Source organism: Balaenoptera borealis (assembly GCF_965194805.1).
Source record: "Balaenoptera borealis genome assembly, chromosome: 5".
NCBI lineage: Eukaryota > Metazoa > Chordata > Mammalia > Artiodactyla > Balaenopteridae > Balaenoptera > Balaenoptera borealis.
In genome coordinates, this window is record NC_138862.1 from 31,190,380 (window position 1) to 31,214,298 (window position 23,919).

The 23,919-nt window shown below is 34.4% G+C and overlaps 1 protein-coding gene across 12 annotated transcripts in view; it reads left to right on the forward strand.

Annotated features, from left to right (window-relative positions):
- Positions 1 to 23,919, forward strand: part of ROBO2 (roundabout guidance receptor 2) — a 1,241,430-nt gene that overhangs the window by 893,874 nt on the left and 323,637 nt on the right. The window lies entirely within an intron of this gene.

The following is a 23,919-nucleotide window of genomic DNA, read 5'->3' on the forward strand; positions in this document are numbered from 1 at the left end:
TCTGTGGCTAAAGATATTTCTTTTCTATTTCTCTCTCCAGTAGAGTTGCTCTGCACCTATAGTTTATTCTTTTTTTAAACTTTTTTTTTCTTTTTTTAATTTTTGGCTGCGTTGGGTCTGCGTTGTGTGCGGGCTTTCTCTAGTTGCGGCGAGTGGGGGCTACTCTTTGTTGCAGTGTGCGGGCTTCTCATAGAGGTGGCTTCTCGTTGCAGAGCACGGGCTCTAGGCACACGGGCTTCAGTAGTTGTGGCACGCGGGATCAGTAGTTGTGGCTCGTGGGCTCTAGAGCGCAGGCTCAGTAGTTGTGGCGCATAGGCTTAGTTGCTCCATGGCGTGTGGGGATCTTCCGGGACCAGGGCTTGAACCCATGTCCCTGCATTGGCAGGCGGATTCTTAACCACTGAGCCACCAGGGAAGTCCAGTTTATTCTTGTAATATGTACAACTAGTGAAGAAATATAAAGTTTGGAAAAAAAAAACTGGTATATAAATGCAAATATCTTCAGGTTTTTTTCATGCATCTCTTCTTTATCCTATTTTATTCTTCTTTCAGTAAATAATGGGTTTTTCTCTCCACATTGCAGTACTGAAATTATGGTGTTAAGCCATATATCAAAATAATAGATAAAGTTTTATAGTATCAATTGCAAAAAAAAAGTGGTGCAAGAGTGCCAGGACCACAGTGTGGTGTACAATATGATAAAAGATTATATATCCTAAAAATTATTTTTCTTAATTTGTCTCTAGATGAAACACAAGAAGTGATGTGGTATTTGGAAAGGCTGTTTTAAATTACCCTTGTTTTTAGGGGGTTTTGACTTTGTCTACATGAAGCTCTTAAAGCAAACTGAAGCATGCATTTTCTACATGATGGCATCTAATTGTTTTCCCCTTATATGAGGTGCTATCAAAATACTCTTATGAGTTGAGCAAACATACTTGTGTGCTAGTGATGCATTATGTAATTTAGATTGATTTTACAATCTATGGAGAGGTTGCAAAAATTCCTAAACATACTAGAAAAAGTTGTGCATATTCCCCTCCACTCTTTCTACACATTTTAATTGTATTCATGATTTTCTAGGTATGTCCTTCCATGTTAATAGTTAATAGATTGTATTTAAAAACCTCTCTGATATCAGTAGCATAGTGTTTCTCACCTTTTTTCATTATTGCCCCTTATAGGAGCTTTTTCAACATTTTTTCCTAATTGCTATCCCCATGAAATTTTAATACTACCGATGAAGTCTATATTTGTTTATGTACTGTATGTATGTCTGTGCTTTTATATATAAAAAGCACATTTGCACCCAACCCTGCAATGAGAATCTATTTGTCCCCTTGGGGTTGATATTGCTCCAATGACCCCATTCAGAATACATGCTCTGTCAGTATAAGAAGATCACCTATAGTTAAGACACATTCTCATGCATAAGGATTTTTTTGCTGTTCTTTATTATCTCTCCTGATCTTCTTTATTGAAAAGCTTCAATAATTGTACCATTCAGAGGAATGCAGTTTTCTTTGCCCATTTCAGAGAGAACAGGGAGGATGGGAAGAGAAGAGAATAAAATTTTCCCTTTAAACAAAGAGTTTAGATTTTGATTCTCATAACTGACATATTTGGAGTTAATATTTGTTCCATGAGTGAAAGGCCATGTAAACCTATGGAAAAAGCCATGCTGAAAGATTGAGGTTGTCTGTCATGATCAACTCCAGTAGCTCCTGCAGACTCCCATGATGTTAAATGATGGTACGAGTATCCTACACCCAACTCTAGCCTTCCTAATACCACTGCAACTGATGTCGCTCCAAAATCCTATAAATAGATGTGTGTTCAGGGTTTATATCCTGAGCTGAACGATAGTTTTACTAGGAAATAAATATAATGTAAAAATATATACTAATTTTACAAATTAGAATAATTTATACAAGTGGATACATGAATGATTGAAATTTATGAATTATTATTACATATATTAAGTGCGTACTAGAAGCCAGGTACAGTGCTATAAACTTTATGTACATTTTCTAATTCTATCTTCACAGTAAGCTTATAGAGTAGACACTTTGTATTATCCCTTTTTTCTCAGTAAGTGAAATAATATCCAAACTGTATTTTTAAAACTGGTTTTAATAGCTAATTTTATTGATGGTTATAATTAAGGATTATACAAATAAGAGTTGACTAATTTGTGTTTTACCCTTTTTTTTTTTGGTGTCTTTCTACCTTCCCAGTTGTGGAGATGTTAGCAATAAGTATAAAAGCAAAATAGCCACTAGGAGTTTAAAAAAGACAAGAAACATGACTTAAACTCAGAACTTCTGAATTGGCAGTTATGAAACTACAATTGTCATTATCATAATCATGAAAACAGCTGGCATTAGTTAACTATTAACTAAATCATCATCACACTCATAGCAGCACTTTTATCTTACTGAGAAGATGAAAGTTTAGAGACCCTTATCGTATTCCTTAGACTCCAGACACCAGTATTTTATTAGCAATGCTCCTGATTATTTGTTGGTGTGAGAAGTGTGGATGATAATTAAACAGTGCTCTATGAAAATTGAAAACGTCTTATAAGTTACCACAATATAAAATGAGTGGAGTGCTCCATTTATTTTTTAAATGCTTAAATTTTCAGAACCTTATATATTCTCTGAATATGATTGTCCTCAATAACAAATTTAATTCTTTTGGGTTTAATAAAATGTACTTTTCGTATGAAAATTTTCAGTAACTTAATGATGGCACTGCTTATATAGGAAACATTATGCAAATGATTGCAATGAAGTCTATGAGTTTAGTTAAGCTGGAGAAAAAGTTTGTAATTAACAAATTAGCATTTGAAAAAGACATTTTGAATATGCATAGTAGAAAATTCTACTTAACTTGTGGGGTGTGTTCATAATGATTATTTCAGAATTCATGCATATGCATTTTTTAACGTGCAAAAAACAGTTGAAACCTTAGCGGACCAATCCAGACCTGACTAATTTTTTCTTTTTTTCAGTTAAATGACTAACATTATAAGTAAGGCAAAATGAATACACATGTTAACATTTGGAGTCTTCTTTCCTTCTCTTTTTGATGTAGTATTTTCTTAAATATTAAGAACACAGAATTAAATACTTTCCACTTATTATGGCTTCAGTGTGGATGAAAATAACATTAAGAAAAAACAATCTTGGTATCTGCCTTTTCCTATGAAGTATATGCTATGCTATGCATTAGAATGTTGTGGTTAGGGCTTAATTTGTTTTGTATGTTAAATTGTGCTTTTGGGGGTTGTTTGGATTTCAGTGTCACACTCACAGAGACATTCAATTATTAACGGAGAGTGAAAGACTATCATGTGATTACTTTAAAAAAATGCTATATATTTGCTTCAAATAGTGTAAATATATTTGCTTCAATATAGTGTAAAGTATATATTCTTAGGTATTAATATAAGTAGGTTATGACCTTCTATTTAAGAGACTATTAATTCTTGATTAACTATTAGATATGATCTCAAATCTTTAAGCATTAAAGGTTGTTCTTCAGTACAAAGTATCTCTCTTGCTCACTGCTCCTGAGATGTTCCATTCTCATCTGGTTTCTATACTGTTTCTTATGTTTCCCATAAATGCATGATCGTTAAACTTTTCTCTGCTACCACCCACATATTTGGGGAAACAAATTTTCTGTCATAAAACCTTACGCAACTTGCTTAGGCCACAGTGATATTTTCTATTGCTGAATTCATACAATATTTATGGTTGGTTTATTACATTCCCTACAAATTGGTTATATAACTATTTATAGCTGATTTAAATCTATAGTTGATAAATATGTGAATGCTTTGTCTTTCCAGTTAGAGAAGAGAAATCATGTCTTCTGTTGGTTTGGTTAACCCCGTAAAATCTAGTAAGCAGCTAAAGACAGGACAGATTTGGCTTGACTTGGCTTATTGAAAGGATGGGTACTTCCTTCTAATGAACTCTTAACTTATAAGTTGATTAGCATCTTATAATCAAAAGGAATGATGAGACTTACAGAACTATAAAATGAGTGAAATGTTTTTTCCCACACCAGTTTGATTATAACCCAACAATAGAAAATAAGATAATTTTAAGCAATCTCATGATATCCCTGACAACAATATGATTCCATGTATTATAGGTTCTTTCATTTTCTTTGTTTGTTGTGACTCTTTCTTTTTCAGTACATTGATCGTCTGTCTAGTGCCAGGCACTCTTCTGTGCACTGATCACATAAAACCAATCAAAGTCTATGTTGGAAAAGCTAAGTAACTAAGAGTCAAAACAAAGGCATGCCTAACATTAGCTTCAGGGACTAATAAGCAAGTGACACAGAAGTAGAACAGGAACATAGGGATGAGAAGTATTCCAGTTATAGAGAACAGAATATGCAATGGCATGAGAGAATAAATTTTTCTGGGGAAATCAAGTGGAATGTAAAGCTATCTGTATTATCAGGTGTTGGGTTAGGCAGGGTGTTAAGGGCCATACTTATACTTTCCCATGTAACCTACTCAAAAAAGCAGCCATTCAATGGTTGAATATTCATCCCTAGCTGAAGATGCTTGCATTTGTTCATTTTCCTTATGAGCATGACTTCAGTTGACAGTGGATGAGTCCCAAACCTGTACTCTGTGTCTTGAATTGTCCAGACTATATTTGGCCTTTAGGTTGATTTCCTGAGAAAACTTCAATCTTTCTTTCTTCTCTTAAATTCCAGACTTTAACTTTAAAAAAAATTGTATTTTCACAAAAACAAAAGAGCAAAAGTTTTTCTTATAGACAGTTTTAGTACAAAATTTTTCTGACTTCAATTTAGCAAGTCTCCAGCTAGACAATAACTCTTCTAAGCCTCTATATTAAGATTTTACTTTGCATTAAATATCATTAAAGATAAAGAAAAAAAGTACTAGAAATATCCTTAGAAGTGCATATATTTTGCAAGCTATTAGAGTCAACTGTTGGAGTTCTTTATATTTCTACAGGTATTTTCCTCCCCCTTTTTATGACTGATTTTTTAAATAACTGATTTAAAACATGAAAATATAATTTTAACATAATTTATAGGGATGTGTAGACTATAATATGGTTGTTCAATGATAACTAACTGGCATTATAGATGAAATTTTACTGTGTTCAGAATGACAAGACTTATCCCATGGGCTGCTTCCTTTAGAGATTCTATTCTTTAGTCTTTAATATTTACCATGCTTCCACAATTATTACTATAAATAGAAAATAGACCTTAATTATTCTACCTGTAAAGTAGAAACACAAACTTTGTATTAAAGGAAAAAAGAAACAAATGTGGTATTCACAAAGCTATCTACAACCATTCATACCTTATAAAATGTAAGGTTATTGTCAGATAAATTCTCAATGCACTTAGCAAAACACTATCTCTATACAGATAAGGGCATAAACTCTCACACATTTTATTATAAGTATAATTTGATCTGAGTCATCGTTAGGCTCAGAGCATAATATGATAATCAGAAAAATTGGGGGTCTAATCAAATCATTTATAAATCAGCTATTAAGTTATTATTTAATTAGAGTGAATGATTTACTAGCATATGAAGAAAAGTCTTTATATGTTAAATGAAACATGATAAATATCTAAAGTTTTGAACTTTTTCATTAAACAACTGATGTTGGCATAAAAAGCTTTCTGCTTTTTTTTAGTTGCTTTTGTAAACTTGAGAATCTAAATGACAATGCTGGCAGATTGAAATATTTTCTTTAAACTTTTAAAAAGCATTATTAATATAACCTCTACTAGATATTAAAATTTTCATCCATCCTGCAAATCATTGGTGAGTTCATTTGGTCTGTATCTAGAACAACCGAAATAACATGTATAATATATGTATCGAAAAGGGAAATGAAAATGCATGAAGATATCTAATTGTGTATACTGTGAAGCTGGAGAATTAAAGATGATAACCCCTTTTTACCATTCAGCCAAGCGTGAAAGAGCAAAAGAGATTCAAAACTTCATTAATTGCTCTCACACAACATTACAGGCCACCTGCACTTGAAAGAATTTACATTGGAGCAGATGGATTGCTGAATGCAGTATCAAAGATTTTCAGAATGCTTGTTTTAAAAATAAACTGGATTCTAAGACAAGGACAAGCAAAGCATACAATTTACAAAGATGACAGAGCTTTTATTATTGGGACTCTTTAAAAAATATGAGTAAGGGCACATTTTTATCTCTAAATTAAAAATACACATACCAACCACTCTTAAAAATGGTAAAAGTTAAATATTTAAATTTACGAATGACAATATGTTCATGCATTTTAATTTTGCTGTATTCACTTGGGGCTATTGAACCTACCTGACTGGTTTCCTTTACTAACTCCTAGATCTATGAAACCCAGGCTTTCCCTACATTACATAATGTAATGTTTTTACAGCTCTGATTATTCAGGCCTCTGAATAAAGTTTGTTCCATATGTAAAGTAAGAGAGAAAAAGTTAAGGTTAACTTTTTGTTGAGGAAATTCATTTTCACTTGTCATTTGATTCTGGCTTGAGCTCTGCATTTGCACCAAGTCCAAGTTACCCACTGTGGAATCATTAGTTAATATGGAATCTAGCTTACTTATGCTTCTGGGTTCCGCTGTATATGCTTTTGCAACATACTTTAATTTTTATATCTTGCAAGTGTTTCTACAGCTTCACCCATGAATTAAGTTTTACTTGGAATTTGCATTATGGTATTTTCAAGCATTCTATGAACATTGATTCTAAGAAGTCAGCAAACTACAGCTAGTGGGCTGAATCTGACCCAGTGCCTGTTTTTGGAAATAAGGTCCAATTGTAACACAGCCATGCCCATTAATTTACTTACTGTCTATGGCTGCTTTTGTGCTGTGACAGTAAAGCAATGTAGTCATAACAGAGACCATATTGCCCATAAAGTCTATAATATAATATTTACTATCTAGCTCTTTACGGGAGAAGTTTACCAACTCAGATATACTAGTACACTGTGTGACCTCAGGCAAGTTTTCTTACCTCTCTGGGCTTTAGTTTCCTCATCTGTAAAATAAGAATAATGATGGTACCTACTTCACATGGTTTTATGATGATTAAATGGAATAATACAAGCCTCCAGGAAAAGACCTGACCCACAGTGTCAGCATCAGCATCATATTTTCTAAGGAATAATGCTAGGTCATCAAAGTGGAGAAATAGACTTTAAACTATATTACTGTAGTTTTTTTTCCATTTTCTCTATTTAAATAATAATGGAGATAATGTGGTCTTGTATTATGATCATGGACTTTGAAGGTGGAAGCTCTGACTGTGAATAACAATTAATTCCTTACTTGCTGTTTAAATAAGACCTTCAGTAAGTTATTGCAAACTCTCTTATCTGCACTTCCTTACCTGTAAAATAATAATAATAGTAATAATATAATAATCACATCTTCTAATAGGTTATTAGTTTATTGTAAAGGGCAAATGAAATAAGAAGTATGAAGCAGTGTAAATTGTAACGTGCAATACAATTCATAGGTTTTAATGCCTAATTAACCTTACCTTGCTTCCATGCTTTGTACTTTGGGGTAGTGAATATGTGTAATTATTTAGCCGAAGAACTCAAGGTTAACCTTTTTGTGTCAAGGGTTGCCACATGCATCAACACGGATGAACCTTATAGACATAACGAGGGAAAAAAGCCAGATCCAGAAAAACACACGGGATGTGATCCTCTCTAGTTAAAGTTCCACAACTAGCAAAACTAATCTTTGGTGATAGAAAAGAATATTGGTTACCTTTTGGGGGTGTGAATGTGGGGGAAAGGTCTTTTGGGAGGCTAGTGATATTATAGATCTTCATCTACATATAGGTATAGGTTATGTGGATACATTCACTTTGTATATCTTTATTCACATGAGCAATTTTGACTTGTGCACTTAACTGTAGGTGTATTAATACTTGAGATTTAAAATAACTGCAAGAAAAAGAAAAGAAAAAGAAAAGAAAGGAGAGAAACCAAATAAGTACAACCACTTGTCCTGCTTTCAGAATCATAAAAAAAATGTCTTCTGCCATCTGATATATTCACCTCATTCCAGCACTTACACACTCACACCCACATTTCTCTCCACAACCGCATAGAGTCTGCCAACACGTGTGTGCACACACACACACACGCACACAAATCTCTGTAATCAAGTGGGACTCTGCTTTGGCCAACCTTGTCTTCATATGATGCTTCAAATACGTGGTTTTTGACAGAATTGACCTTTTATTTTCCTCTCTCTGTAAATCCTACAATGTCCAGTTTTACCTGAAGTCTTTTCTTAACTATTTAAGGCATTATGACCTTCATGGGGCTTCTAGACCACTTTCACTCCATATCATACACTCATTGTGCTACTTTCCAAACTTTTGTTTGAATTTTATTTTTTTATGTACGTATCACTTATTTTCCCAAAATATATGTTCCCTGAAAATAAGACAAAAAAGGTCTTAAATCAACAGCTAGGTTTATAGTGGAAATCAAATATGATTTTAACATATAGATTTTATTTATTTTTAAAACAAAACGCTCTATTAGTACAAAACCAAAAAGTAAAAAAGCTATTAAAGGAAATTGTCTCTTTCTCACCCTAACCCCGAAGCATCCCGTTCCTGTCTCAGAAGTAACAAATGTTGCTCCTTTTCTTGTACAAATTTCCATTAATATATGTGAATAATCTGTGCATATTCATATAGCTTTGTGCTTTACAAAAATGGTAGCTTGTTGTAGATATTATACTATGTTTCATTAAGTGAATCATATATCTTGAAGATATTCCATTTTGATAAATAAAGTGAATTAAAAATACCTGAAGAAATATGGAAGCATAGAAATATGAAATTATGGGGCAATGCCATTTTTTAACTGAATAACTTTGCAAATACTATAAAATTGTCTTCTTGACATCATGAGTATAGACTATTCTGATAATTATTTTTGTAACTTTGAGAGGAATTTTTTTAAATGATGTTTATGTCTTGAACTATGCTGAAAATTGTTTTTCCACTTTGTCTATGTGGTTTTCCCTTATCCTTCACATAAGTGTATTGAGTAAATATTTAGTCTATTGTTCTTGAAGTCTACTCTGAAAAATATGTGAAGCATTCCCAATTTTTTCTTATTTATTTGTTGCATTCTAGCCAGGAGTTTGTTTAAATTATAGTTCAGAACTTTGGATCATACCAGATGTTGAGTAATATGCCACTAAGATATAAGTGCAAATGGTTTCACTCTTGATTCCTTTGTACAAATGAACGGCAACTTGGAATTCTAAACAGATTAAAAATAGATGTTGCTGTTCATTTGGGTTCTCTTAGAAAGAAAGGCTGTTTTTGACAAATTCCGCTGCTTATTAGACAAAGTGCAAAAGCATTACATCTGGAGTTCATAAGCCATTGTTTTATGGAATTGATTCATCATACAATCCCTTCTACTCTTGAAATAAACCCAGGAGAATTTGTTAAGATGCTATATGCACACTAGCACACATTCTCCCGTCCACATAAACACCCACAAACTCCTCTATGCATACATGCTCTCTAGAGATTTGTGCCCTCACAAGACATCTTACAAAGTGGAATTGCAACATGCTTTTCAAATTGGCAGACATTGTTTTAACATTATCTTTTAATAGATTTCTGGATCTAGCTACAGGAATTATTCTTATTCCTTAAAACCAATAATCCCTTATTTCTTTAATTTAAAACACTTCTGTGATACATTTTCTTTTAGGTGAAAAAATAAAGCTGAAATTATTTTTGAAACCCACCATCCCCAGATACTTCCCAATTTATTTTGAAGCAATGTTATGTCTTTCACATGTTTATAAGGCTATCATAATCCAAATTGTTCATTCTGTGAGAATAAAATTTAAGGAAACATTCAGCAAGTGATTATATGTGTAAGAGATGGATTTTTCGAGGATTTTAGATATTTGAGAGGAGCCACTCATAGATTCTGCTTTCAAAATTTCTTAGGATGCCATTTTAAAAGATGACTGAAATTCAGATCAGTGAAGTGCTTTGATGTTTTGTTTTTTCTTTTGCAGATTGTAATCCACATGTTCAGAAGGCCTCTCCCTAGAGTGTAATTTAACTTAATTGACACTCATTGTTCCTTGAAAACTTTGAATTAAATTAACATAAGCATGAATGAAACAGGTCAAATAACCACATACAGTCTTTATTATTATTTTTTCCTTTAGAATTAGTGACAATATTATATATAAAATTGACATTTGGCTATTAGATCCTCATTGAATCATTCCAAATTTGGTTAAAACTGGATATCTTGGTGTACAGTAATTTAGGTTCATGAGAAACTGTTAGGTTTCTCATTTAATTCTTGGGTTTATTGAAGAACAGGGTATTTTATGTGTGTAGTGATGAATTTTGTTCTTTCTCTTTTTCACACTAAGATCAAATACAGACTGCAAAACTGACTGAGCATGAAATTGTTTCTAGAAATTGTGGAGCTAGTTTAGATGGCAAGAATCAGATGAACAGTTGTTAGTAAAAATGTGTGTACGGAAAGGATGATGGTAATGGATAGGGAAGTTTAAAAGTAGAGAAATATTAGCATAAAGCAAAAATATTCAAGTGGCAAACATTTCAGTAGAGCATTTACATGCCAGCATCCTTAAAAGCATATAAGTTTTTGGAAAACATTTTTTTTTTATTTTTCTGTCTTTTTTTTTCACAGGAGGAAGACTGGTATGGGTTTTGGGTCTTCCAGTAACTGCCACTGCAAAAGCAATTAGACTTCATTATGGCTGTGCTTATGCAATACTAATTAACATGCCTGATGTGCTGTTTTCCTTATTTGACCATGTGACAGCCCACAGGTCTGACACCCTCTGTGAACCAACAGCTGAGGAAATTTCAACGTGGCAGATTTTTTACAAAATACACCCAAACAAAAATGTAATCACACTTTCCCTGAACAACTGCATTAACAGAATGTGTTACAGCAGATCTACAATTAGTGGATTGCATACATTTGTACTGGAGAAAAAAAATAAAGGAGACTAGAGATGATTTAAGCCAATGCATGCAAATGATTATACCTTGTGTCCAGAATTGAAAAGTGCAATAACACTGTATTATATTATCACAGAGAATATCATTTACCAGTAAAATCAGATCTAGCGAAAGTATCACTAAAGATTAGAAGCAAAGTTGTCAATATATTTATAGCACCATTATGGAGCTCTATGATGTCCAGCTGATTTATTGAATCTATACATGTTATGAATTTAAGAGTCTAGACATAGGCAAATTCTGTTTTAGTTTGTTTGTTTCTGTTGTTGTGGGACTGGGGATACTCTTTTTCTTTTTTTAGATTTCTGTGCATTAATTTTGTACCCTGCAACTTTACCAAATTCATTGGTTAGCTCTAGTAGTTTTCTGGTGGCATCTTTAGGATTCTCTATGGATGGTATCATGTCATCTGCAAACAGTGACAGTTTTTCTTTTTTTAATTTTTATTTATTTATTTTTGGCTGTGTTGGGTCTTCGTTTCTGTGCGAGGGCTTTCTCTAGTTGTGGCAAGCGGTGGCCGCTCTTCATCGCGGTGCGTGGGCCTCTCACTATCGTGGCTTCTCTTGTTGCGGAGCACAGGCTCCAGACGCGCAGGCTCAGTAATTGTGGCTCACGGGCCCAGCTGCTCCGCGGCATGTGGGATCCTCCCAGACCAGGGCTCGAACCCGTGTCCCCTGCATTGGCAGGCAGACTCTCAACCACTGAGCCACCAGGGAAGCCCCTGGGGATACTCTTGTTAACAAAATTAGATACCGTATAGTTACTGACTACATAGATTGTAAAGTCTAGTTTGGAGTTTGGGACAGAGACTATAGCCCCAACCAATAAATAGAAAATTAACACTGCAATACGAAGCAAGGTGCTTGATGCTGTAAAATTGTAAATAGAGGTATTTGGCCAGATTGTGAATTGTGGAAGTTTTTCTTAGGAAGTGAAAATTTGTAGAGACCTGAAGTCAAATTGGAGGGTAAGCAGATGAGCTGAGGAAATTAGAACACTGGGTCACACACTTTGCTGCACATCATAAGCACTTGAGGATTTTTTTTTTTTTAAATTACTGATGGCTGGCTCCCATCTCTAGAAAATCTAACTTGATTGTTCAGAGTAGGACATGGGCACTGAGAGCTTTAGAATGCTCCCAGGTGATTTTAATGCTCAGCAAAGCTTGAGAACCATTGGAGAGACATTCTAGGCAGATGGAGAAGGCCCGTGGTAAGATGAAGCTCAGCAGAACCTTAATAAAGCTGAAAGTTCAGGTACTGCTGAGTGGCTGCTGAGAGGGGGGAGCTGGGGAGTCACGTGCGACAGGAGACTGAAGAGCTGGGAAAGAAGAAGCAGTCTATGCCGGGCTTTGTAGGCCATGTTACCGATTTAGGTTTTTGCTGAATGGTAATGGGCAGCCATTCAAGTCTTTCCCTAGAAATGTCCCCAACATACACATTTTTCTCCCAGAAAAGCATGAAGCATGAACAGGGTTGACTGCTCTTTTTTTTTTTTTTTTGCATATTTTGACCTGTCTGTACCTTTAAATGAACAGGAATAATTTTTGAGATCAAGGGACATTAGAGAAACTGAGAGCTTTTCTTTTTTTCCAGGCTTAAGTTACCACAAAACTGGAAAATGTATAAAAATATCAAAATGGTTCTTAAACAATCATTAGATAAACCTCCCACCCTCCTGGTCTCCCAGCCACCAAAGGCAGATGTGAGCTGGACTACACTGCAGTGAGTTTTCGAATATATATATGAATTTAATTTTTAGAACAGTTTTAGTTTCACAGTAAAATTAAGAGGAAGGTACAGAGATTTTCCATACACCCCCTGCCCCCCACACTTGCGTAGCTTCCCCATAATCAGCATCCTCTACCAGAGAGGTACCTTTGTTACAGTTGATGATGAATCTACACTGACAGTCATTGGCATTCAGAATCCACAGTTTACATTACGATTTACTCTTGTTATACATTCTATGTGTTTGGACAAACGTATAATGACATGTACCCATCATTCCAGTGTCATACAGAGTGTTTTCACTGCCCTAAAAATTGTCTGTGCTCTACTTGTTTATCTCCATTACCAACCACTGATCTTTTTACCATCTTCATAGTTTTGCCTTTTCCAGAATGTCATATAGGTGGAATCATACAATATATAACCTTTCAGATTGGCTTCTTTCACTTAGTAGTAGGCAGTTAAGCTAATTCCATGACTTTTCATGGTTTGGTAGCTCATTTCTTTTTTAACGCTGAATAATACTCCATTATCCAGATGTACCACACTTCATTTATCCATTCATGTGCTGAGGAAGATCTTGGTTGCTTCCAAGTTTTGGCAGTTATGAATAAAGCTGCTATAAACATTTGTGTGTAGGTTTTTATTTGGATGTAAGTTTTCAGCTCCTTTGGGTAAGTACCAAGGAGCTTGATTGCTGGAGGGAAATTTTTACTAATACTGATGTCCAGGCTTAAATCAGTCAATTTAGGGGTGATAGGTAAGCATAATTTTTGAGGTTCCATAGGTGATTCTTATGTTTAACCAGAGTTGATAACCACTGATCTACTGGATAAATCTTCAAATTTAATGGAACTTTGGACATATTGATCTTCAGGCTGAACTGGAATCGCTGATGTTTTGGAACTGAGGGGACGTTAACATGAACACCCTGAGGTATTTGTCTAAGTGCACTCTCTTCACAGAATAGAGATAAGTTCTTGCAAGGCAGATCCAATGAAAGGAAACAGCTTCCAGAATGCTTGGTGATAAGATGACAGAATCCCCGCCTCCTCTGGAAGTTTGCCATAGACGGTATCACATTTACCATACTGCAATTTCAAGTCTGTCATCTAGGATCTAATGTTAAACGTTTGTACCTCTATTTCTTGGTTCTGATTATTTTCCCACATTTATGTCAAGCCCACCCAATTTTATCAAAGCCTCTGATTTTCTAGACTTCAGTTAACACTCAGAGTCTATACATCAAGAGAAGACAAAGAAATCGGCAAACAAAAGAAGTAAAGGAAGTTTGTATGGAATAGAAAGGAAAGGAAAAAGACCTTGAATGTGGGTAGAAAGGAGAAAAACAGACCATGGGATAGAAGGCACATTGACGTGAAGAGGCATAGTTATGAAGGTCAGACGGAGCAAGAAGAGTCACTGGACACACGCCAAGAAGGTGGAAAAATCAGGCAGCAGATGCAGGAGCTTGTCAGTGGACAGCTACCCAAGGAGGCAGGGCATTAAGCTTGCGCGGGCTGTTCAGCAAAGCCTAGCCTCCTCAACCAAATAGCAAATGGCATTAGAACCCTCAGAGGATTCAGTGATAGGGAAATGAACCCTTTTGGGTGAAGAGTTCCAGGGAAATTCTGAAGGCTGTGACACAGATGTAGGGAAATTCTCAGCATGAATTGAACAATATTGAAACAAAGTTTGAAAGTTAGAGATCAGAATGAGTGTTAGAACCATACCAGCCAGCACCAGGGGAAACAGAGGATCATTTAATAATAATCCATAGGAACTCAAGCATGTAAAATGATTTTCTAAAGGTCAAAGTTTGTAGATTATACCTTTCACCTCCAATAAATTTCAGAGCTGGAAAGGAACTCCTGAATCATCCAACCCAAACCCCTCATCTAACAAATGAGAAAATGAAGGCTATAAGGGATTTGCCAAGCTAAGAAATTTTGGAGAGGAAGGCCTAAGAATCCAGACTGCTTCACTCACAGGCCCTTTGCCTTCTAACTGCTGCCCTCAGATCAGGGCAACATATAAGGAGACTGAATTGCTGTGGGAAAGGTTTACATCAGTCATGGAAAATTGTAATGAAGATTACTTAACCCTGTACAAGTATAACGTTTGAAGTAGGTGCATCGTAACAGTCTCAGCTGACTAAATAGTGAGTTACCATCAGCAAAGCAGTGAACAGAATAGCTTGGTGGGGTTCAGGAGACTTGAGTTCAATTTTTTTTTTCTGTTATGGATAAAGTCATCATTCTTTCATACATGTGTTCATCTGTGCCTCCTATATGCATGCAGTGTGCTTGGCACTGTAGATTAGATAGTGTAAGAGACTATGCCCTTAAAGTGCTACAGTTAGTGTGGAAGATGAGATATATATGTACATAATTACAGTAAAACACTGATTATGAAAATTGTGCTCTAATGTCTAGTTCAGTGGTACTAGATTAACAGCCAGGGAATCTGAGAAGGTGGAAGTGTTGAACTACGGAGTCAAGGAAATTTCATGGAAAAAAAAAAAAAAAAAGAATTTGAACTAAATACTGAATGCTAAGTAGGATGTGTATGGCGGAGAATAGGGAGAAAGCATTTTAGAAAGAGGGAAAAGAGAGGCATGCATGAATAAAAGTAATGCTCTTTCACTGAACGTGAAACATTATTGAAAATAAGGTTGGGAAAGTGAGTTGGAATTAGACCCAGGCAAACCTAAAATATTGGGCTAAGTATGTTTATATTGCCATTGAAATCAAGGAGAGGAGGCACTGAAATAGATGGAGATGGCAGGGTTAGTATCGGGATGTGTTTTAGGAAAAGCAACTTAGGAGAGAGTCGAGGGTAATTTGGAGAGCGCGAATAAAGAGCGAAAGTCTAGAAACGTGTTAGGGCATGATTGCAAAATTAGTTCAGGCTAATAGAGAGTGGAACTTAGAAAGGCAGCTGTAGGAATGAAGATTGTGACATAGAAGGCATTGTAGATGAATAACAGGCAAGGTCTGCCAACTAGATGGAAGTAAAAAAAGGAAGATGGAGACTCCAACTTACTTCAAAGATTCTGAGTCTGGGTGACACCGAAGAAGGCAGATTCATGAAATAAATATGGAATGCGAATATTTCTATAACACTCATCCTATTCTCATACTGTAAAAATATTCCTCATTCTTTCTTTTTGTAAACATATAAATCTGCCATCCGTATTATATATTGTATATACACAACATGGACACCAGTGCATATGCTGTATCTTTATTCACTTTTGCAGATTAGCATAGATTCAGAGCCAAAGAGAAATTGATACAGAATTAAATATACTATGCAGTGGTGAAATCACTTTTATTATTGCTTTTGTTCAAGCTATTGACACTGCCTAGAGTTTTATCATTTGCAAAGCTGCCTTATATATTCCAAAATATATTCTTAAAAAAAGTTACTTAGTGAGTTAATTTAGTCTATAGAGCAGCCACTCAGGATTGAAGGTAATCTGTAGTAGCTTACAATTCAAGCTCTAACTAGATATTTAGGCAGGGACCCAAAGAGATGGTTATTCCTTCTAATTCAATTTAGTACAATGGAGGGAGCATGAATGTAGGAGCCCAACCCATCTGTTCTTTTTTTTTTTCTTCTAATTTTATAAAGAGGTTATTTTTACATCAGTCTTTGGAATTTTTAGTTCTGTCTTTGCTGTGCTACAAAAAATACTGATGTCAAAAGGCTGAAAGAAAACAAATTGTTTTTAAGAGGAAGAAGAAATTGTGGTACATTAAACCTAGTCATTTTCCCATTTAGGTGGTAGTCCTTACTTTTTAAGTAAACCACACGTGATCTTTTACTTCCTCTCTCTCTGCTTCAGTCATTTTCATTAAAACCTCAACATTTTACATAATGAGTATTTCCAGAATTTCTTTCTAAGAGAGTTTTAGGGACTACAATCTAGCTGAAATAGAGAGGTTGGGGGACTTGTCTTAAACCTACATCGGAACAATAGATGCATTTAAAAATTTAGATATGTTACTGATTTAAAATGATAACAAAGTTCTCTAAAGATGCATTTATTAATACTTTCCATAATATTTTTAGACTCCGATTTCCCAGTGAATTTTATTATTATTACTATCATTATTGTCAGGATAGTTATTAACAGTGATTGGGAGAGGTGCAAAGCAAATTCCCACCATTGCTGATAATCTAATCAATTGCATTAGCAAAGTGCAGTTTATAAATGATACTCAGTAGTGGCTCCTAGTTATTTCTGTGTAACCTCCATTCACTCTTCTGTGTTTGCATGTGCATGCATTGCTCCAAAATGACAAAGTTATATAAATATATTTTATACAGAGATCTGTGTATTTATTCACTTATAAATCCATCCACTCCACAAATATTTGAGTTCCTATCATACATATAGTTGTAGATATCTAAATTCACATGTGAACAAAAACAAAAATAAGTTTTCTATACCATTCATTTGCAAAATAGGCATAAACAGTCAAGTGAAAAATTCCCTTTTCTAGCCCTTGTACCTAGTACAAGTACTCTTAATAATAGTTAAAATGAGACCTTCCTTTTAGTTTACAAGCCAGTCTTCAAACATTATAACTTCAGATATTACTAGAGACACAGTTGGTGGTTAAATACATGACTCAAACTAAACTGGCCAATTTTGTCACATAGTAGTTGTGTGTCCTCAAACAAGTTACTTGACCTCAGTCTTCTCATTTAGAAAATGAGGATAATAACAGTACTTACATCACAGGATGGTTGTAAAGATTGATTGAACTAATATATAAATTAGATCAGTGCCTCGTTCATAGTGATTGCTTAATTTAACTATGATCGTTCGGACTAAAGCTGTATTTTTCTTCACTAAGCCTACATAAGTATTAGGCTTAACTTTCCCATCTTCCACAATTACTCCTAAATAATTGTGAGTTGTATTAGCTAAGAAAGTAAAACCAATGAACATAATCACACCTTTTTTTTATATTTACCGTATATTCTTGGGCTAGCAATTCTTACAATTTATAGTGGCGTGGACACCAAGTCTAGGGGATAATGCCAGATTTCCAAATCTCTTCTCTACCGTGTTGCAGCTCACTGTATTATTTTGAAAGATTTAAAATCAACTGTAATTTCAGGCACTTAATGGAAAATACACTAAATATTCTCTAAATGATAAAAAGATAAAATAATGCATTAATATAGCTGAAATATATACTTGGAAGGAAGCCATAGCAGCTGGCTATGACCTTTTTATTGAGAAAGTGACCCAGAAAATGGACAAGGAGATTTCATCATTTATTTCCCACTTCTAAACCAAAGTCTTAGATGCCTTTAAATCCCCATTGGATAAAGTTGGCTTTTGGTTGTTTATGAAATACCAATGAAGCAAGGGAATACTGTATCTTTCCTGTTCAGATTTTTTTCATCAGCATCTAATAGAAAGCAGCACTTATATTTCTTTCCTTAAAATGAACAATAGCCTTTATTTTTAATCCCTCCATAGCTGGAATTCATGGGATTTACTATGCTACCAACTTCGAAGGTAGATCTTGCTAATTCCCTCAGAATACACATTTGATTCTGGGCTAACCCAAAGTAGTACCTCCATGCCATGTTCCGTCTATATTTCTACAAAGTATGATAAATTAAATTGTATGTACAGAGTACCATGTTGAATTGAAAATATTCCTAGAATATTTTTCATGTTTGAATATGGATTGCTCAGGTTGGATACTCAGTGCATGAGTTGTTCAATGAGTAACAAAGAACAAGATAAATGGAGCTGTTTGATCAACTATGGAAGGCAAAAATTACCAATTCATATGTTTGTTTTTATGATAAGGTAAAAAGATTGTTTGGTCATCATTTTTATTCCTATGGAAAATGTAAATATTCCATGTTTACAACAGAGTGAAAATGTATCCATTTACTCATGGAACTATTAGAAAGCATCTACTGTGTAGACTTATGAAATAATCTACATGTCTTGCCTTCACAATGCTTACAATTGAGTAGGGAAGAGAGATATATAAGAAGACAATTAAAATATAGAGGCAAGAGCTAAGGATAAGTCGAGGTTACCCTGGGGACACTGAAGCTGCCACTTTAAGATCATTAAATATTTTGAGAAGAATTAAATCTCAGTTTCACCTTTGTAAGGAGGTGTAGTGCTGGGCTCCCTTTCCAAATGAAATGCGGAGTGATAGAAAATGGCCTGATATAGTTCGCTGTAATGGAATAGCTCTCCTTCTCAACATCAAGTAACATGTCTTATAGGTGTCCTTAAAGTTTAAACCTATAAATATTCTACTTCATTAAGCATAAGGACCAGCCATGGACATATGCCACTAGTGTCCACTTTCCTTCAGAGATCTAGGGTGATGAGAAGATAAAGGATCTGCTTACCAGATGGAGCTTGTCAGATTAGCAAATGGAGCAGAGTAAATATCGCTGTCATATTGTTTTTTGAAGCACAAAGAACCCCCTTTGTATAACGCATGTGCATATTTAATAGTTTAAAACAAAACAGCTGAGCAGAAGGTTGGCTGGTGGTGTACCTCTAGCCGAGTGGCCATTGCCTGAAGGCACGTTTCTGCTTTCCTCATAATAGGGAACATTAGCAACCAGTGGCTTGAGAAATGCAGAGCCAGATAAGTCTCTTGGGGCCCAGTCGGCCACATGAAGTTAGAGCCGTTAGACACAGCAATGAGATTACTGCTCCAGAAAGGGTTTACCACATATATTACCACATAGACCTTGCAGGGCTGCCAGCTCACTCGACTTACAAATGTCAAACATGATTTAAAAGGTTATTATACTATCACGAGGGAAGGAGGATGATTTTCCATCACTGAAATTTCTATTTCATTCTGTTGCACATACTGCATCTCACGAAGTCCGGTATTGCTAAATAACCTGCTTTTATCATTAATAAGTGTTTTATGGACCTTAAATTGGAAGAACCATTTTCACTTTATTAGTATTAGGAAATTTTATCTTTTTCTGGTCAAACAGCAGTGGGATAAATTTGGTATGTGCATCTATGTATTGTGCTTAGAAGATCGTTCTTACGAGGGGAGTAAATTTATTTGTAATATGTCAGTTGGGGAGAGGATACCTAAGTAAGCTGTAGTTTTTGGCAAATGCATTTATAAGCCTGCAGTATTTCGCACTAAAATGATCAGATTAAGTTTTCTATATTGCATTATTTATTTGTCTTTGGGTTTTGTTACAACTGGTCTTTAAATAGTCTGCTTTCCCAGTTCTTTGACCCCTTGGGGAATATTTATTTGCTTGTAAGGACTCTACCAGCCGTCCTCCATCATGAGTTAATTTAAGCACAGTTATATTTGAAAAGTTGCTCAATAAAAGTAGATGGCTGTTTTGCTTTGATTTTAAGGAGATTTTGACTCATGGCTTGCAACATTTGACAAATAAATAATCTGTGAGTATAGCTGTTAAAATATACAATAAACATCAAATAGTCAATGTGAAATTTTTAAACACTGCATTCATAAAAGAGGTTAGACAAGGAGTTTCAACTGCCCTTGTGGAAGCATTCTTCACTAGATTTCCTAGCAAATCATTGTGATTGTCTTTTCTGAGTGTTAGACTATAAAACTGAAGGTTGCCTACATATCCAAGTCCCAGAATGTGCCATGCACAGCAATATGTTAGCGCTGTAGGCTGACACATTTGGGGATGGTGTTCTCAGGTAGGATGTAAAAAGGGTAGAAGAGTACAGTCTATGGTATTGAGATATTGTCAGTTTCTCCCTTTATCTCCAAGTCTAAAATGTTAAATTAAAATCTGCAAATTCACTCATGTTCACATGGCATTATCAAAATTAAATTAAAGCCCATGGTAGAAAGCATTCTCAGCCTGAAGGATAACATCTTTGCTCTAAGTTCAGTATCTATTTTAAAATTATCATTTGTCGTAAGTGCAAAAAAAGTCACAAAAGAAAAAAACTAAAACTACTTTGAATTTTAAAAAACTATTAGACTTCCATGTGAAAATAATATTAAAAAATTAATTTTTTCAAAGTTTTCCAGAGTATGAAATTAGCTTTATAATATTTAAATGAGAGTGAACCCGAATATCTACCTAAGAATTTACGTGTGTTTGTGTGTGTGTATCTTTTATTCTTCTTCAGAAAAAAAAAAAAACAAAACTGAATATATTTATTTCATGTAACTTCTTTATTGTTCTAAAAATATATTCATAAGACATGGGAGTATTTTAGGTTTAGGAAACAATGAGAACATCCTATTTCCCCTTTTCTTCCACATAGTAACAATAAAAGTAGAAGAATCATTTTAAATAGTAAATGAAAATAAATATATTTGTTTCAGTTTTGAAGTTTGCTCAAATAGTGAATTTACTACAATAATGTATGTATATATTCAGTAACCAATACTATATTTATGTAAGTATTGGATTTTAAAAGAACCTTCTTTAAATACTTCAAAATATTATTGTATTCTAATTGGATAGAAACTCTCTTTCACAAATCTCTCATTTTTTTTGAGAGCTCTATTAGTATGTATGGTATACAATTTGATTAATAAAATATAAGTACATGTTTACACCTTTTAAAAGTATTCAATTATTTGGGCAAAGCAAAGTATATGTATAACCTCAAAGTTATAAAGTGTGATCATTAATATGATGAAATATATCTCACATTAAATTATACAATACAATAAAAGTGTTTCTTCAATCTTAGCTTCTGTTAAAATAAACATATATTTAAAAAATGCAATGTGACACTATTTTAAGAGGTAAGTTCACTAATAGACCAATAAACTATTTTCTGAAAGCTAAATTGAATTTTGAAAATAACTATTCTTTAAAAAAGATGGAGATATAAACCATATAACATAAAACTTGTTTTTGTCAGTCTGTATGTGGGATAAATTTATCTTCCCATGGTTCTATAATAACAAAATTATTAACTGACATCTCTTAGTTTAGTTCAAGAATTAGAGGAATGTATTATCCTAGAAACTTTGTTTTCAAAGGTCATTAGAACATTTATTTAGAAACCTTAACCTGAAAATCAAATGTCATGCTAATATTGTTTTGCTCCTATCAGGAACAAAGGCATTGTGTGTGAAGGACATTATCTCTGCATTTGACAATGTAGAGTATCACTTTTCATTCTAGTTATCCTTGAAAAATGTTCAATAAATGCATCCTTGCCACCTTGGACCCTGCCTCAAAATGGATACCTTATCACCTTAAACATCTTATTTTACAAAACAATCGCAGCTTTAAACATGCATAACATAGCTGTCTGGAAAATACAGTACATTGAGTGTTTCTGACAACTAAACTTCACTGGATGAGAAGTCAAGTTACTCTTGCAGCCTTGTCTCAGCTTACAGACTTAGCTCATATATGTTTGGGTGGTATGAGAGTGATGATGGAGAGATACCAGGTTGGTATTTTTCTGTGTTCAAATAAAATTGTTCTGTTGGAACCAAGTAACCTGACACTAATATTATTTCTTAATATCAGAAAATTATAGATTAGAATATATTCTGTGGAATTTAAGTCAACTATTTGAAAACAGAGTTTTATCGTTTTGGCCAAGGGTTGCAAACTAAAAAGCATACAGGGGCCAAGTGAGTAAAATTAATGTGGGTGGACTGCAGTGAAATGGACAGTCAATGCCCTGAATAAAGACAGGCACATTTTCTTTAAAAACTCGGTGGAAACCTTACCCAGGGCTCTCACTTCTGACATCTTGACGAGGTTCTAATCACTCGACTAATTATGACTAATCAGGATTTTCAGTAAAGGGGGGGAGTAGGGATATTTTTGTCAAATTTGAGAAACATATGAAATTTCTCTTGGGAACAACATGAGTTAAATTAAAAATATTAACTATAAGTAAGTTGGGTAGAAGAGATTTTAACTTGATTAAAGGAGAACACTTCATTTTTTTCTACTAAACTGCATTCATACAAAGAGTACATATTCAATGTGTACAAAAGGAAAGTTAAATGTAAGCGTTAATTTGAAAATTTTCAGAAAATGTGGTATTCATTCTTTTCATGCTAGAAGTAACAAGTCTAAGCCAAATATTAAGTCATATTCTATGTAGGCAGGAAGATCTTATTTAAATTCCTTGGACTTTTGGGGATTTTGATTCACACTACCATTATCAGTTTTCTAGTGATATATGAATAAAATTGTATTAAAAAATAAACACCAGAACATAGTTAGATGTTCATGGGAGAACATCTAGTGGAAGAAAGAACCTCTAAGTAGCGTAGGACTCTAAAAGTTGTGCCAGTGACTTTGGACACATCCTAAGAGGCTGGAATGAAGAGGACCTGGAAAGAGAAACAGAGATATCTGGATGCAAGATACTAGATGTAGATACTAGAGTATCTGCTGAAGAATTTAAATAGGGCTATTTCTGACCATTCTTGTGTTATCATAACTTTATGGAGCTAGGACAGACTAGTAAAGATGATCAGTGCCTGTCAACTTCAGTGAAATGGATGTGACCAAGAAATTCTGTAATTTCAGTAATATTTAAAATGCCTGTATCTGTATACAAAGGCATTATTTCATCTACCCTCTTCAAGATGTGTAGGTAATTTGGGAATACTGCATTTTTCTCAGATTAAGAAACTCAATACCTAGAGAAGTTAAAATAGCTGACCACATGGCCATGCGTACAGTAAATAGCTGATTTGGGATTAGATCCAAGGTGTTTAGTCTAATATTATTTCCACCATAAATCAGGAGGATAAATGAATACTGGGTCCTAATTCTGACTCTACTAAAGCGGCCCATAGGCATATATTTCTAAAGTTGGCTGGTATTATTGTCTGCAATAGTAGCTCTTAACCTTGACAGCACATTAGAATTACCTGGGGACCTTAATTAAAAGTACCAATTGCTTCTCCCCATCTAAGACCTCCCCACCCAAGACCAATTCAATCAGGATCTCTGTGGTTGGGATCAAGTCATCAGTTTGGGGAGGTTTTTAAATCCCAATTAATTCCTATTTATAGCCAGGATTGAGAAACACTGCTTTAATATCTAAAAAACCAAAATTTATTT